Genomic DNA, 15097 nt, shown 5'->3' with positions numbered 1-15097 from the left:
ACACACACACACATACACACACAGCTTAAAGTATTTTGAAGTGGGGGGATGGGTTAGCCTGGTGATGGGTATTAAAGAGGGCACGTAATGCATGGAGCACTGGGTGTTATATGCAAACAATGAATCATGGAACACTACATCAAAAACTAATGATGTAATGTATGGTGATTAACATAACATAATAAAAAAATGAAAAATAAAAATAAATAAATAAAAATTACAAAAAAAAAAAGAAAAAGTATTTTGAAACTACTCCCCACTACCAGAAGCACCCTATACTACCAACATAAGCTTCATTACAGAAACTATGGGAAATTACTTACAAGGCAGTTTGAAAGAAGATTATAGGGCTAAGTCCTGTTTATCATTCTTTTCCCTCTAATGCCTTTTATAGGAAGGTACCAGAAAAGGGGGATGGGAGAAGAATGCAGTCCTATTCCCAACAGAGAGAGAAGCAAATAAATAATCTGCAAAATCTCATTTTGTTTTATGTAATCTATTTTTTTTTACATAAAATAGGAACTTTAAAGTTTGTTTTCACACAGCCTCAAATTTACAAACCTAGGAAAAGATGCCTTGTGATAAATAAAATGTGAATTATTCTCTATCATTCCCTAAAAGAATAACGGCTCAGGAAAAACTGCATCATTGTGGAGAAAATGTAATTTAGTAGAAATAAATATTCTGATTGTAAAACATTAAAAATTTAAAGCTGCTCCATAAAAAAAAATTTAAGGTAGCTTTACAGTGTAGCAATACTGAGAATTCAAAGCTGGTTTTGTTGCTATCAAAGTTAACATGACTGAAATTAGATGCTTCATTCAAAAAGGTTTAGGGAACTCACATATCCTCTTTCAATGAGTAAACTGGATTACTGGATCCAAGAGCAAAACTGTTTTTATGTATAGCTCTACCACATCCAGACAAAACTCCATTTAAAAAAGGAAAACAAGGCAGTATGTTAAGGGAGTCTCTATGCACTTGAAGTCAAGAATCAAAGGCTGTTAATTTTTAGCATACTAAACATTTGAAAAGAAATAGTAAAAAATTAACTCTTTGGCAGTGAACTCCAAGCAACTCCAACATCTCTTACCTGTATGAGGGGATAACTACCAGTGTTCTAAAAGAAACAAAATAATTGAAACATTCAAACCCAAGTGTACACAATCTCTAAACATTAAATCTGAACCATAGTTCCTCTTGGTATAACTTTTACATAAATCCTACCAAATAGAAAATAATTAATGTAAAGAAAAGAAAGATTTACAGAATAGCTCTATCAGTGATAAAAGCTAACTCTAAAATTTAAGTGATGACACAATTATGGAGAGAACTATAGTAAGTGGGACTACATAATACATTTTGTTCCTTATACTTTTCTTCTTTAGACTGTATTACAAATAACAGAGCTTAACTAGAATTTTTCAGCTCTTACATGGATATAACAAAATTGCTCGATTAGAATCAGACTATCTTTTACTTTCAACACTTGGGGCCTTCTAGTCATGGATTTTGCTAATGCCGCAAGCAATGCAACAGGGTCTACAGGAAGAAAACGGAACCAGTGAGGATAAGGACTTGTGGTTTTAGGAATCCATTTCCCTCCACATAGTTTAGCAATTACTACAAGGCTCTAAGGTCATACTTTTTTATTTCAGGGGGGAATTAATTATGTAAGACCTTTGAAAATCATCATTGAGGCAAAAATGCAAGCACATAACTTTTGCAAATGAGGGACTAAGGAATTTCCGAGACAGCATGCTGGTTGGTGCCCTTAAAGAGTTTATTCACCTGTAAAGTGTGAACAATTTATTCACAAGTGATTCACATACTACCAACAAGGTCAAATTATTTTCCCTTCTGAGACCAATGAGTCACTTTAATGTTCAAGAGAGGATACACATCAAACGTACAAAAAGCAAGTGAAAATTAATTTAGTTGTATATTCCCACTTCAAGAGACTTTGTGACCCCCTTTACTTAATGAAGCCAATTACACTACTTAAGGGATGGAAGCTCACACTATAAGCTATTTCAGACTTACTGAGACCTTCTAACCTTCACTGTTAGAAATACTTTTCGGCTTTAAAAGAGGCTGCTATCCATCGATTGATGAATGGATAAAGGTGTGGTGTACATATATATAAATAAATATATATATTTAAAATAGAATATTATTCAGCCATAAAAAGGAATGAAATCTTGCCATTTGCAATGGCATCGATGGAGCTAGAGAGTATAATGCTACGTGAAATAAGTCAAAGAAAGACAAATACCATCTGATTTCACTCATATGTGGAATTTAAGAAACAAAACAAACAAGCAAAGGGAAAAAATTAGAGAGAGGGACACAAAGCAAGAAACAGACTCTTAATTATAGAGAACAAACTGATGGTTACCAGAGGGGAGAGGGGTGGAGATGGGTTGAATAGGTGATGGGGATTAAGGAGTGCACTTGTTTTGAAGAGCACAGGTTGATGTATGGAAGTGTTGAATTACTATATTGTACCCCAGAAACTAATACAACACTGTATGCTAACTGGAATTAAAATAAAAACTTAATCAATCAATCAATCAATAAAAAAAGAGGCTGTCAATTTAAAGCATGAGTAGAATAATGCTCAGGAAACCTAAGAGTGGTGACATAGTAATTTGCAAAAATTTGCTTCAGACTTCAAATCTGAAATCTAAAGTATGTTTCATAATGCTATTAGTGTCAACCTAAATTTGAACCTAGGGTTTACATTACACTGGCAAAAGATACTACTGCTAATTAAACTTTATACTTATCTAAATATAGGGCTTACAAATGTTGATTCTTGAGAGTTCACCAGTGAACACATCCTTTGAAAGCCTCCCAAAATTTTGAAAAATTGTTTTAAAAATGTCAGTTTAAATGATACTCTTCTAGGATATAGGCAAGGAGTACAAATTTGCCGACTCACCTTACGGCGCTGGAGTCCCCAAGTGGGAGGAGTGTTGAGGTAGTCTTGAGGAAGAGTAGAGCACCAGACAGGTATTCTAGGAAGAGGTACACAGGCACCTGAAAGGGTACACAGTGTTCTTACAGTCCTGGCTCATTTTTATCTTAAAAATGCTAAACCACCCCATTTTAACTTATAATCATCAAAGACCAAATAAATAAGCTTTAGCTTCAAAAGTTTTCCCAAGAAGAATTTTTCATCCCCTCTCTGACTTCCCCCTTACTCATCTGAACTACAATACTTGTGGGGTGAGTCTGTTTTCTGTTTGGTTTCAATTAGCATTTTTCTGCCATTGAAAAAAGAATCTCAGTTGTTTCTGAAAAAGGTCATTTGATGGGCCCATGGTGTTCTAGGAAAGACTGTGTGCTGCCTTATTCTCCTGACCAAAGCTTCCTGCAACACCACAATAATTTCTTGAAAGCAGTTTAACAGATATTTGGAAAACTGCCTAGACCCAGGGCCTAGAAGTGACATTGAAGGGCAGATCTCAGGTTTTCAGTCTTCAAAAATAAAAACAAAAACATGCCACACTTTTCCTTGGTAAGTATAAATTATTACCACCAGCTAACCCAAGAAAGAGGGTAACTTGGCACCAGTTCTTCTGACCATTCTATTGCCTAATGCTGTGAGAATGTGAAACTCTGCCATTAGTTATAAAGAAAGCTTAAGAAAGAAATCTTGGCCACAAGGCGGGAATTGACGAAATTCAGATGTCTGCCACATTCAGACTATGCCCTTAACAGATGTTTCTGCATTTATTTATAGAAAGGTTTACTTTAGTAACAAGACCATCTTCCATCAACTATTTTTTTTTGCACACCAAGACACTAAACTACTTTTATTATGAGTAGAAAACACCATGAAAAAAGTTACAATCCTTAAAATCTTAGTTATGAAATAATATGAAATATCAAATTAGAAATAAAAAGAGAGAGCCCCAATCTGATGCAAACTATCAGAAAATATATAAATTTCGAACACAACTGAAGACAGGGTAAGTTACTCCAAAATTTCCCCTTCCACAGCTGGGCTCTCCCTGCGAGGCTACTATATCCCTGAATGGACACACTGTCTCTCAGTCTGGTTATCAGACGAATGTTTCATATAACTTAACAGTTGTATAAAAACACTACCCATTTCTAGATTATTTTTTACATAGTGTTATGGCTGCAGGGCAAAGGTGCATTAGTGCTTCCAAGTTTTCAAAGAAAAAGAGGACAGCACGCACATTAAAATTCTTTCTCATGAAAATAAATAAGCTTTAAGTGAACTAGATATCACAGAATTCCTGTTTCATCATTTTATGTCAGATGGGTTAGAGCCTTCTGGCTTCAACTAGACCTACCTACCTCCTAAAGAAGCTAAAGAAAGACACGTATTTGAGGCTCATGTGTCTTGGTAAAAGAGCCTGTCCATGGAGCATGTCATCCAAAAAGCAATGAAGAGTCAGCCCTGCTGGGAGAGAGTACTGGAAAATGAATTAAAAACTGCGTGAGAAAGGCTAAATAGACTAAGCACCCTAATTCCCACCCCTGGGCCCAGAAGCCATCTGGAATCCAGCTCTCTGCCAAAGGGATTCTTATTTATCTAAATTAAAAATCTCATTTTTTACCTGTCTTTTCTTCTTTAAAGCCTCATCTTTCTTTTCAGTTTTGTTTTCAAAAAAATCTTTCTTTTTTAATTTAATTTTATTGTTATGTTAGTCACCATACAGTACATCATTAGTTTTTGATGTAGTGTTCCATGATTCATTGTTTGCGTATAACACCCAGTGCTCCATTCAATAAAGAGGGCACGTATTGAATCAAAACAATCTTTTGAACCTGGGAAGTGGGCAGTTGAGGAGTTTCTAAAATTGACATAATCATTATCTTCTTTTATCCATAAAATAAGGTTATCAATACTAGAGCCAGACATTTAAAGGCCAAGAAGATTATTGTGCATATTTCCTTACGTATAATTCAAACTGATACTTACATATATGCTAACATTAAAATCTCTCCTTTTTAGATTTTTATAATTGCAAAATTCTGGATGAGCCACAGTTCTTTGGAATGGGATGGCAAGTGTCCTGGTCTTGCCAGTGTCCTGGGAACATGCTTGCAATGCCTGTGGGAAATGCCAAAACTGACAAGAAGCAAGGGTCTCAGGCTCTTGTATACTTATACGCACCTCTCTAGTCTCCTGTGAGGCTTCAGTCCTCTCCCTACTGATATCTATAACCATCCTAACTATTCAATCCATTGCCCACACCACTTAAAACACACACACACACATACACACACACACACAGAGCAAATCCTACAATTCTACTGTTTTTAAAAGCCTCCACAAAAAAAGTTCAAACTTCTTTTGTTTTGCCTATAACTGTAGTGACAATATTTTCCTAACTGCAAATATGGACATAAGATCTAGCAATTGTGAGAGTGGTCATGAGGCAGTAAGAAATTTGTGATTTAAACTGAGATAATCTCAGAAAATTTACAATGTACTGGGGCTCCACCTGAGACTCTTCACATCCTTGCATGCCACTGTCTAAACTTACTTCTAGTCATTCCCTTGAAGCTACCACATGACATGCCCCAGCCTCAACCCCACTGCTCAGCTCCTCTGCCTCTAGCTCTCCTTCATGCTGGCATCTCTTCCCGGGTTCCACCAACTTTCTGTGCTGACCAAACTCCAACTTACCCTCCAAGAGACCACTCAAATGTCTCACATTCCCTAGAAACCTTCCCTCATCCAAACTGATCATTCCAGAAAATCTCAAGTGGCTGCTAATAGTACTCTCTGGTACTGTTTCCTAAATCCCCACAACTCTACGAGGAAGGTAAGCTATAAAAAGGGAATAATCAGAAAAGGAAACTAAAGAATTAGAAAGGTTAAATAAGTGGTCCAAGGTCATATAGCCAATAAATAAGGGAGCCAGAAATTGAACTCAGGCAAACTGACTTCAGAGCTCATGTTCTTCAACACCTGACCTCATCATCTTCAGTATGTACCTCTGTTGTAATACTTGGAAAAATTATAATGAAATATTTGCCTTTCCTTGAGGGCAGAGACATTTTGCACTGCTATCTATATTCAATTGAAATGGACCAATAATCAATATATGTCAACATGTGCAATTTGGGATAAAATATGTAAAATCTGAAAACCTCCACACTCCAGTAATTATATTATTTTTGATAAAATTAAAATTTAAGTTATCTGAACATTCACTGGACACTTGCGCATATTAGATTAAACATTCTAGTTTCTCCAAGGTAGCCCCCAAAGATCCTTGCCTCCTGGTCTTCGTACCGTTGTGTATTCTCCTCCCACTATGAGCAGAGTTAACTTGTATAGCCAGCAGGATTATCATGGAAATGATGTGTGACTTCCAGGCTAGGTCACAAAAAACAATGCAGCTTCTATCCTGCTCTCTCATCCTTTGCTCATGTTATTACAGATGGTCAAACAGCCTTATGGAGAGGTCCACATGGTAAGAAACAGGCCTCCTGCCAACAACCAGTTCAAACTTGCCAGGCATGTGAGCAAACTATCTTGGAAGTGAATCTTTCAGCCCCAGTCAAGTCTTCACATAGACTACTTATAACATGGGATGACATCTGGACTTCAATCTTATGTAAGATTCTGAGCTACAGCCACCCACCTAGGACATTCCTGGATTCCTGATCCAAAGAAATTTGGTGAGATAAAACAAAATAAACAAACAAAACATTTATTGTTTTAAGTCCCTAGGTTCAGGGCAATTTGTTATGCAGCAATAGATAACTAATATATATCTATTGTCACATACACAGCCTTTATTTAAATTAGTTTATAAGAATGCAAATAGAAGTTATTGATGCAAATGAACACAGTATCAGGTTACTGCAATTCCTATACACTGAACAAAACCGAAACAGAATAAGAACAACTAAAGAGCAAAATAAATTCCAGTTTTCAAGAGATATTGCCTTTTTCCTTTCTTTCCTTTTTTTTTTTTAAGATTTTATTTATTTATTCATGAGAGACAGAGAGAGAGAGGCAGAGGGAGAAGCAGGCTCCCAAGGAGCAGAGAGCCCGATGCGGGACTCGATCCCAGGACCCTGGGATCATGACCTGAACTGAAGGCAGACGCTCAACCATCTGAGCCACCCAGGAGCCCCCTTTTTTTTAAAAAAAAAAAATGAAATAAAGCATGCAAGCCCTTCATCTGCTTGTTGGTATCTCTTAGTGACTGCTGATTAATTGTTTGGTATATTCCCTTCCTCTAAACTAGGCCCACAGATGGATAATCAACGGACAACAGTGGCATTTTTATTACTGTAGAACTCAGAAAAGAGCTTATTGCTCCAGTTATTTAAGTCTTATAGGTCAAATAAGAAAAAGTCTAGGGCACCTGGGTGGCTCAGTTGGTTAAGCGACTGCCTTCGGCTCAGGTCATGATCCTGGAGTCCCGGGATCGAGTCCCGCATCGGGCTCCCTGCTCGGCAGGGAGCCTGCTTCTCCCTCTGACCCTCCCCCCTCTCATGTGCTCTCTGTCTCTCTCATTCTGTCTCAAATAAATAAATAAAATCTTTAAAAAAAAAAAGAAAAAGTCTAAAGGTTTGGAGGAAGCTATTCTTTCCTCTGTGACTTCAAGATGCCTGAAAAGTTAAAAAAGCACATTTCTTTTTATCAAAAAGAGAAAATCTGTCTAAATATTCAATGATAAATACTCAACTATAAATATAATGCAACATCATACTTTCATAAGTGATATCTCTTTATATACACAAATTAAAATCATAAATATTACGCATTTTTGAAGACCTCCTGAATTTTTAGTTTCTCTAATAAAAGAAAAGGTAGGAACATTCAAAGTTTTTTTCTTCTTTGACACCAAAACTCCCAGCCATCCTACATCTGTGAATATGATTCAGTTGTATTAAAAGAAATATGCAATGTTAGTAAGAAAGGTATCTTAGGTTTTACATATTCCATATAAAATGTTAAAACAATAAAATGATTACAGAAATAATAAAGGTAGAAATAAATCCATTATGATGCTATTAGCTGTATTAGTTTGCAAAGCTGAGGGCAATGATAATAACAAAAAATGATTATTTATATAATAAACATTTACCAAACCCTTAATATATTTAAAATATAGTAGGGATTATAAATGTGAATAAGATATGGGTTTCTTTCCATTAATTCTGCAATATTTGTGTGACATAACTAATATGTAGTAATAGTAATACCAAGTGAATGTTTTGGAAGCACCAGAAAGACCTGAAAAAAAGCTACAGTAGAGTTCATATCCCGGTGGATAGTCAGGAGGCCTTTGTGAAATAAGTCATTATACCTGCATATGACTGCAAACTTTTTGAGCTTTTTCACGTTAATATGTTCAAATTCCCATTATACAAATGACAAAGCTGAGGCTCAGAAAGATTAGGTGACCTGATATGAACCAAGTTCCTGCCTCTTAAAGAAGTTACAGTAGACACTTGGAAAATTAGTGCCAGGCAACACTCTATGCATAATTAGAAGCTATCCACTATCCTGTGAAGGTAAATCCTGACAGTCCCCCTTTTGCAGATGAAGACACTAAGATCTCAGAAAGATATGGTACATTTCCAGGATCACATGGCTAGTAAATGGTGGAGCCCTGACTCGAACTCAGGAGTACTTGATTTGAAAGATCCTGCTTTTTTCTACCAGACTTCCATCCCAAGTTAGTTCATATAACCCATGCTGATCCTAGGAAGTGTTCACATTCTTTACTGCACCTTCCCCTTCTGGCCTAATAAACTGATCCATAAACCGTTAGAATTGAAATGCATCCTTGTTAGTCTGATCTGTTATTAAATGTCACACAGGAAATCAGAAGAGTGACAAAGGAGAAGGATAAGACAAAGGATATGATCAATTATTTCTTAAATAGCCGAGCAATCATTTTTGCTTAGACAAGTTTGAAAAATGCACTTCATAAGCTTTGCTAGACAAGCTATCCAAGGGTTGCTTGGATAGGGTCTTCCTTCCCTAGCTAACACTTAACCCACACACCAGAATTGTTTTCAAATCAACTGCAGAGTTTGGTAAACATTCATCAAATAATATAGGTGTTTTTACTGAAGATCTATTACTCCAATTTGAGCTGGCCCCAAAAAACACGATTAAATGCATATAGGTTAAAGAACAAACAGAACCGTGTTAATAGAAGCTATGTTTCCCTGTAGAACACGCATCAGACAAATGTGACACTGGGACATATTAAACAGTTACATTAAGGAAGCACTTAGAAACAGCAGATTCTTGGTGTGGTCCAGTGATTAGGACAGCACACATGGCCCAGTGTTTAAGAGAAAACATCAAACCGATGGACATATTAGGAGGGAAAAAGACCTGAAGAACAGAAAAGGAAGTGGGCTCCTTCTGCAAAGCTGTCTTTACTGTCGCCTAGAAAGTACAAGGCTCTTTTGGGGGGCACAGTGATTTTTCAGAAGAATTTAGGTGGGATAGGTATACCCGTGAAAGAGCTATTTTTAAGACCAGGGAAAAATTCAAATAAGTTAACTGGTCTTTGATTTAAATGAACTACAAAGGTAATGACGCCAGTGAAGCTGTGGCCAGTCCTTCAGCAGGTAGTTTCTCTAGACATACTAAAAGGATTGGAGATTTCCAGTATGTTTTGTGTTATTTGTTAGACCCACCCCCCCCACTGTACCATGGAATCCTGTTTCATTTCTTCTTTATAGTCCCACCACCTCACACAGAATCTGGCACACTCACTAAATGAGGATGGGAGGAAGGCCAGCAGGAGGGGCTTGATAAAGCAGGAATCTGACATGCTATTTCCTGAGGTGGCATGCAGGCAGCCAGCTGATACAAATTTCTCTTTTCCTTCTCCACCTACAAGGACAGATTGGTTGGGAGGTAGGAGGACTAATTTTTAAATGAAAAAAAAATTTAATTAAAAAGCAAACTTGTGGTTTTGTTTTTTGTATTAACACAAATGAAATACCAAATATTGATTTTAGCCACCACTCCCCAATCACCCTGGAAATTTTTTTAAAATACCACAGATTTCTCTAGTTAACCTCTTCTCAGCTTATCAAATTTGATTATCCAGCTTTATTTCTGTCAATTTACCATCTGTTCAATACTGCTCCCAGACAACAAGAAAAATCCCAAGATTGCTTTTGAAGACCTCACAGTTCTGACCGGAAGGTTGTCTGTGGGGATGTTTTAAACTTTCTCCCATTTTTCTTCTATTGGTCTCCGAACTAACTTTTCAAAACCCTATCATAAAGAAGGGTATTTTCAAATGTGATGGATTCATTTTAAAAATAACACTAATTAATTTCAAGTGACAATGATTTTCATTCTCCTTTTAAAATAGGAGTTGACAGGGCACCTGGGTGGCTCAGTCGTTAAGCGTCTGCCTTCGGCTCAGGTCATGATCCCAGGGTCCTGGGATCGAGTCCCATATTGGGCTCCCTGCTCCGTGGGAGGCCTGCTTCTCCCTCTCCTACTCCCCCTGCTTGTGTTCCTGCTTTCACTATGTCTCTCTCTGTCAAATAAATAAATAAAATCTTTAAAAAAATAAAATAGGAGTTGACAGAAAATTTTTAGCATATATTTAAAAAAAAGGCAAAAAACAGAGAGCAAAGAATACCCTGCTATTGAAATTGACAATTACTATGTAACATTTCAGCATGCTCAAGTATGTTTTAAACCATTATCTAATTTCCTAAATTGAACTGTTTCATAATGTATGTTAATCTTGAATAAATGTCTTCACTTCAGTTCAAAGAAGAGCATAAGCAATAAGGCTACCTTAAGCTAAAGAAGAGTATTTTTATGTTTAAATGCTATTTAAGCCAGGCACTTGTAATTATTATACTTTACTTATTTCTGAGACCTTATCATTTCCTGCCTTAGTGCCTTAAGGAAGGGAAGTCCTTGGATCATTTCTGGAATTACAGTCTCCATAGGTTTGGTGTCTTCTTTTCTCTTAGACCTTATGATATTGACTGTAATGCTGTGCTAGTAATGCTCAATTTGTGTCCAGGTTAATAAAAATGAAGTTAGGAGGCAAGACTGCACGGCATAGTTGCCATTGATGTATCATGGATTTTGGGCAGCTCATACCACATTCCAGTTCATACCATTCACTGTCTAGCAATGACTCCAAAAATCAAGAGTCCACTCTGGACCCCAGATACAAGAAAAATGGCAGAAACATACAAGAGCCAGTGTGTAAGGATAAATAAGGGAGAAAATGGTATAAAAAAGGGAAAATGATTAAAGCAAACAGAAGTGGCAGAAGAGAAGAGAGGGAGAAATAAATAAATAGGAACTTGGTCAGGGTTGTGAAAAGCCAATTACTAAGGGAAATGATAGGTCAGATGTGAGGGAAGCACACGGAGGAAGCCACTGGAAGTCTAATGCCTGCACGACTCAGAGAGAAATTGGGTTAAGAGGAGCAGTCAGCAGATGTGCTAACAGAAGAGGCAAGCAGTGCTGACATAAGGAAGCTAGCAACAGCCTACACATCACAGGCCCCAAAAGGCACTCAGAACCCACAATCTCAATGGTCCAGCCAACCCAAGAAATGTGAGGTCATCCACACTATAAGGTCAAGGCTCCAAGGAGAAAAGTGGCCTTGCCCTCCACATGTTCTGGAGGTAGTGCAGCAAACACCCTAATCCAAGCTCTGCTATGATGTGCATTTGGGACACTCATAACCTCCTTGAGCCTCAATTCCTCATCTGTACAGCAAAGCTCTTGGGAATAAGTGCACCTGCTGTATCTTTTAATAAATGCATCATAATCAACATCTCTATGCCTCTGCAAGATGAAGGATCTTGGGAGAAGATGAACTGATGAATGTAAATCATCAAGACCACTCCCACCTCTGGGTGGCGCAGAACCCAACTTGGGATGCTGGGGAAACCAGACTGGACGTAACTATCTCACCTCTTTAACACTGAGGGCAGGCTCTGCTACAGGGTCACAGAGACCAGGAGAATTGCTTGCTAGACCTATAGTCAGGGAAAAAAATTCTCTCAACACCTCATTTTATACCACTTTCTATGTGCCAAGCCACTGTTTTAAGTACTTTATGCATATTAATTCATTTACTTCTCATAACAATCCCACGAAATAAGTATTTTCCTCACTTCCTGATAAGGCAAAAAACTTACAACCCAGCTCACCCTGCTAGCAAATGGCAGATTCTGTATATGAATCTGGCTCTGTCTACTGGAGCCTATGTTCCTAAACACTCCGTAACACTGCCTCTAGCCAGGACTCTGCAGCTTGGTCTCCTGACAGGATGGCCTTCTTTACTTCAAATACTGATTTTAGCTACTCCTCCCTGAGTTCCACATCCATAAGATGGCGATAAGACCACTTCCTTCCCATTGGAATAGAGTATTTTTATATAACGATGCCTAAGAAATACAGGAAAAGATGCTTTACGACATATATCTTTAGGGAAATGCAAATTAAAACAATGAGATACCACTACACACCTATCAGAATACCCCAAATCTGGAACACTGAGAACACCAAATGGAACAGGAACTCTCATTCACTGCAGATGAGAATGCAAAATGATACAGTCACTTTGGAAGACAGCTGGTGTGTAGTAAACACTCCTTCCATTGGATCCAGCGATTGTGCACATTGATATTTATCCAAAGGAGTTGAAAACTTATGTCCATACAGGAACCTGCACATGGATGTCTACAGCAACTTTATTTATAACTCCCAAAACCTGGAAGCAAATAAGATGTCCTTCTGTAGGTGAATAAATAAACTGTGGTATACCCAGACAATGGAGTATTATTCAGAGCTAAAAATGAGCTATCAACCATGAAAAGACATGGAGGAAAGATGAATGCATATGACTAGGTGAAAGAGAAGCCAATCTGAAGAGGCTACATACTATATGACTCCAACTATACGACATTCATTCAAGAAAAGGCAAAACTATGGAGACAGTAAGTGGTTGCCATGGGTTGAGAGACAGGGAGGAATGAATAGGCAGAACATAGAGAATTTTTAGGGCAATGCAAATCTATACTCTAATGGGGGATACATATCATTGTACATTTGTCCAAACACATAGAATGTACAACACCAAAAGCGAACGGTAGTGTAAACTATGGACTTTGGGTGATAATGGTATGTCAGTGTAGGTTCATTAATCGTAACAAATGTATGACTCTGGTGGAAAATGCTGATAATGGGGAAGGCTGTGCACATGTGGGATATATGGACAATCTTAGTAACTTCCTCTTAGTTTTGCTGCAAACCTAAGACTGCTCTAAAAAAATAAAATCTTTTTTTTTATTTTATTATGTTATGTTAATCACCATACATTACATCATTAGTTTTTGATGTAGTGTTCCATGATTCATTGTTTGCGTATAACACCCAGTGCTCCATTCAGTACGTGCCCTCCTTAATACCCATCACCAGGCTAACCCATCCCCCCACCCCCTCCCCTCTAGAACCCTCAGTTTGTTTCTCAGAGTCCATAGTCTCTCATGGTTCGTCTCCCCCTCCGATTTCCCCCCTTCTAAAAAAATAAAGTCTTAAAAAAAATGCCTAACAACAGCCGGCGCACTGCAGATCCTCAGTAATTGCTAATTTATACCTTCACCTCAAGTGATCATTACCTAGATAAAGGCTACCATCTGCCCAGCCTTCCATGTCTATGTCCAACTAAGGCCCTGGTCAGACAAAATGGCTCCTTGCACAGCCAAAGACAGAGCAATCCTAGGACTGAGTCCGCCTTTCCTCCAAAAGGCACCAAACAAAATTACCCGGATGTGTCTCCCTTCGATGGATACTACCGAATTTAAAGATGCTTTCAGGAGCTAGGGAAAGCACAGGGCTTGTCTGAACCCAGCAATGAAAGATCCCATTCCTGAGCTGTTATTTGGTATATTATGACATGCCACATAAGGCCTACAGTTACAGCATGTGACGGAAAAAAAACAAAACCTTTAGCAAACTACACAACAATTGTAGAAATTTTTTAGAACTCATTTCTGCATGGTGCGACACAAGTGCAGCCCTAAGACTTAACAGAGTTCACTTCCCACACATACTAGCCAACAGGCCTGGGGGAACCAAAACTGCCCCATGCTCAAAATTCACATGCTCTGCATCTAAAAAATGAAAGGCTCAAGACCAGGTTTATATCATCACCCTGGATATTTTCCTCTGGAAATATTCCAATTTCTTAATGTCCATGAACTAAAAATGACTAAGGACGGTCTGATCGGCATAAAAGATTTATTACCTGTGTTGATTCTGCCTTGGCTTTATTAAATTACTTTTATTAAATACTGAGTAAATATAAAGGATAAAGAATTCCAAGGGAATTCTAGTTGTACCCACAACTAGTTTTATGAAAAAAAATTACTAATATCTCTGAAGCTCCTTTTGACTCTTCCTAACCCACTCCCTCACGCCCTACTTAGAGGTTAAAACTCCCCTAAACTCTGTGTGTACTTTTGCCTTTAGAAAAATAATCATTTATACCTAATGATATACTATTTAGTTTGCCTAAATTTCTGAACTTCATATAAATGGAATCATACCACATATAATCTTTTGCACCTTGCTTTTTCTATTCAATATTGTGTTGCTGCTTAGATGGGTGACCTATTCATTTTCAAAGCTGCAGAAAGAGTTCCCATGCACAGGTATGGACTAAGGCTGGCTGTTTCCAGGCAGCATGCACTCTGATGGGGTGGTGCCCATGCTGTATTTACTGGTGGTTCATCATGTTCAGTTATCACCTTAGTCCTACAGTAATCCACTGTATGTATAAAGCACACCATAGTTACGTTTTCTACAACTGATGTTTTGTTTTTTTTCCAGGTTTTCTGGGGTGGGCCATATAAAGTACTCTGAACACTGGTGGATATATGCTGGGTTGTGGGGTATGTGTATTTTCAACTTTATTAATATCAGTTTTCTTCAAAACCGTACTCATGACTCACTGTGGTTTATAAAATTTCCTGGGTTGGATTCAACTTTTGTTTTTAAATGAAAAAGAACAAATTAGAAAGGAAAAATAATAGAGAACATTACCCTTAGGAGGAAACAATCAATTTCTTG

The 15097-nt window shown here is 37.7% G+C and overlaps 1 protein-coding gene across 2 annotated transcripts in view; it reads right to left on the bottom strand.

The window, feature by feature from the left end:
- RASSF8 (Ras association domain family member 8) overlaps positions 1-15097 on the bottom strand; it is a 120655-nt gene that overhangs the window by 76785 nt on the left and 28773 nt on the right. The window contains exon 1 of one of the 2 annotated variants that reach the window (XM_081819058.1): positions 2945-3991. The exons of the other annotated variant lie outside the window; for it this stretch is intronic. The gene's annotated coding sequence lies outside the window, so the exon portion shown is untranslated. Of the gene's footprint in view, positions 1-2944; positions 3992-15097 lie in introns of those variants that run through there. 2 annotated transcript variants of the gene reach the window in all.

Source organism: Leptonychotes weddellii, chromosome 5, assembly GCF_054177405.1.
Source record: "Leptonychotes weddellii isolate Sample4059 chromosome 5, ASM5417740v2, whole genome shotgun sequence".
In the NCBI taxonomy this organism is placed as follows: Eukaryota; Metazoa; Chordata; class Mammalia; order Carnivora; family Phocidae; genus Leptonychotes; species Leptonychotes weddellii.
Note: the sequence above shows the minus strand (reverse complement) of the source record. Positions and strands in the feature narration are given on the sequence as shown.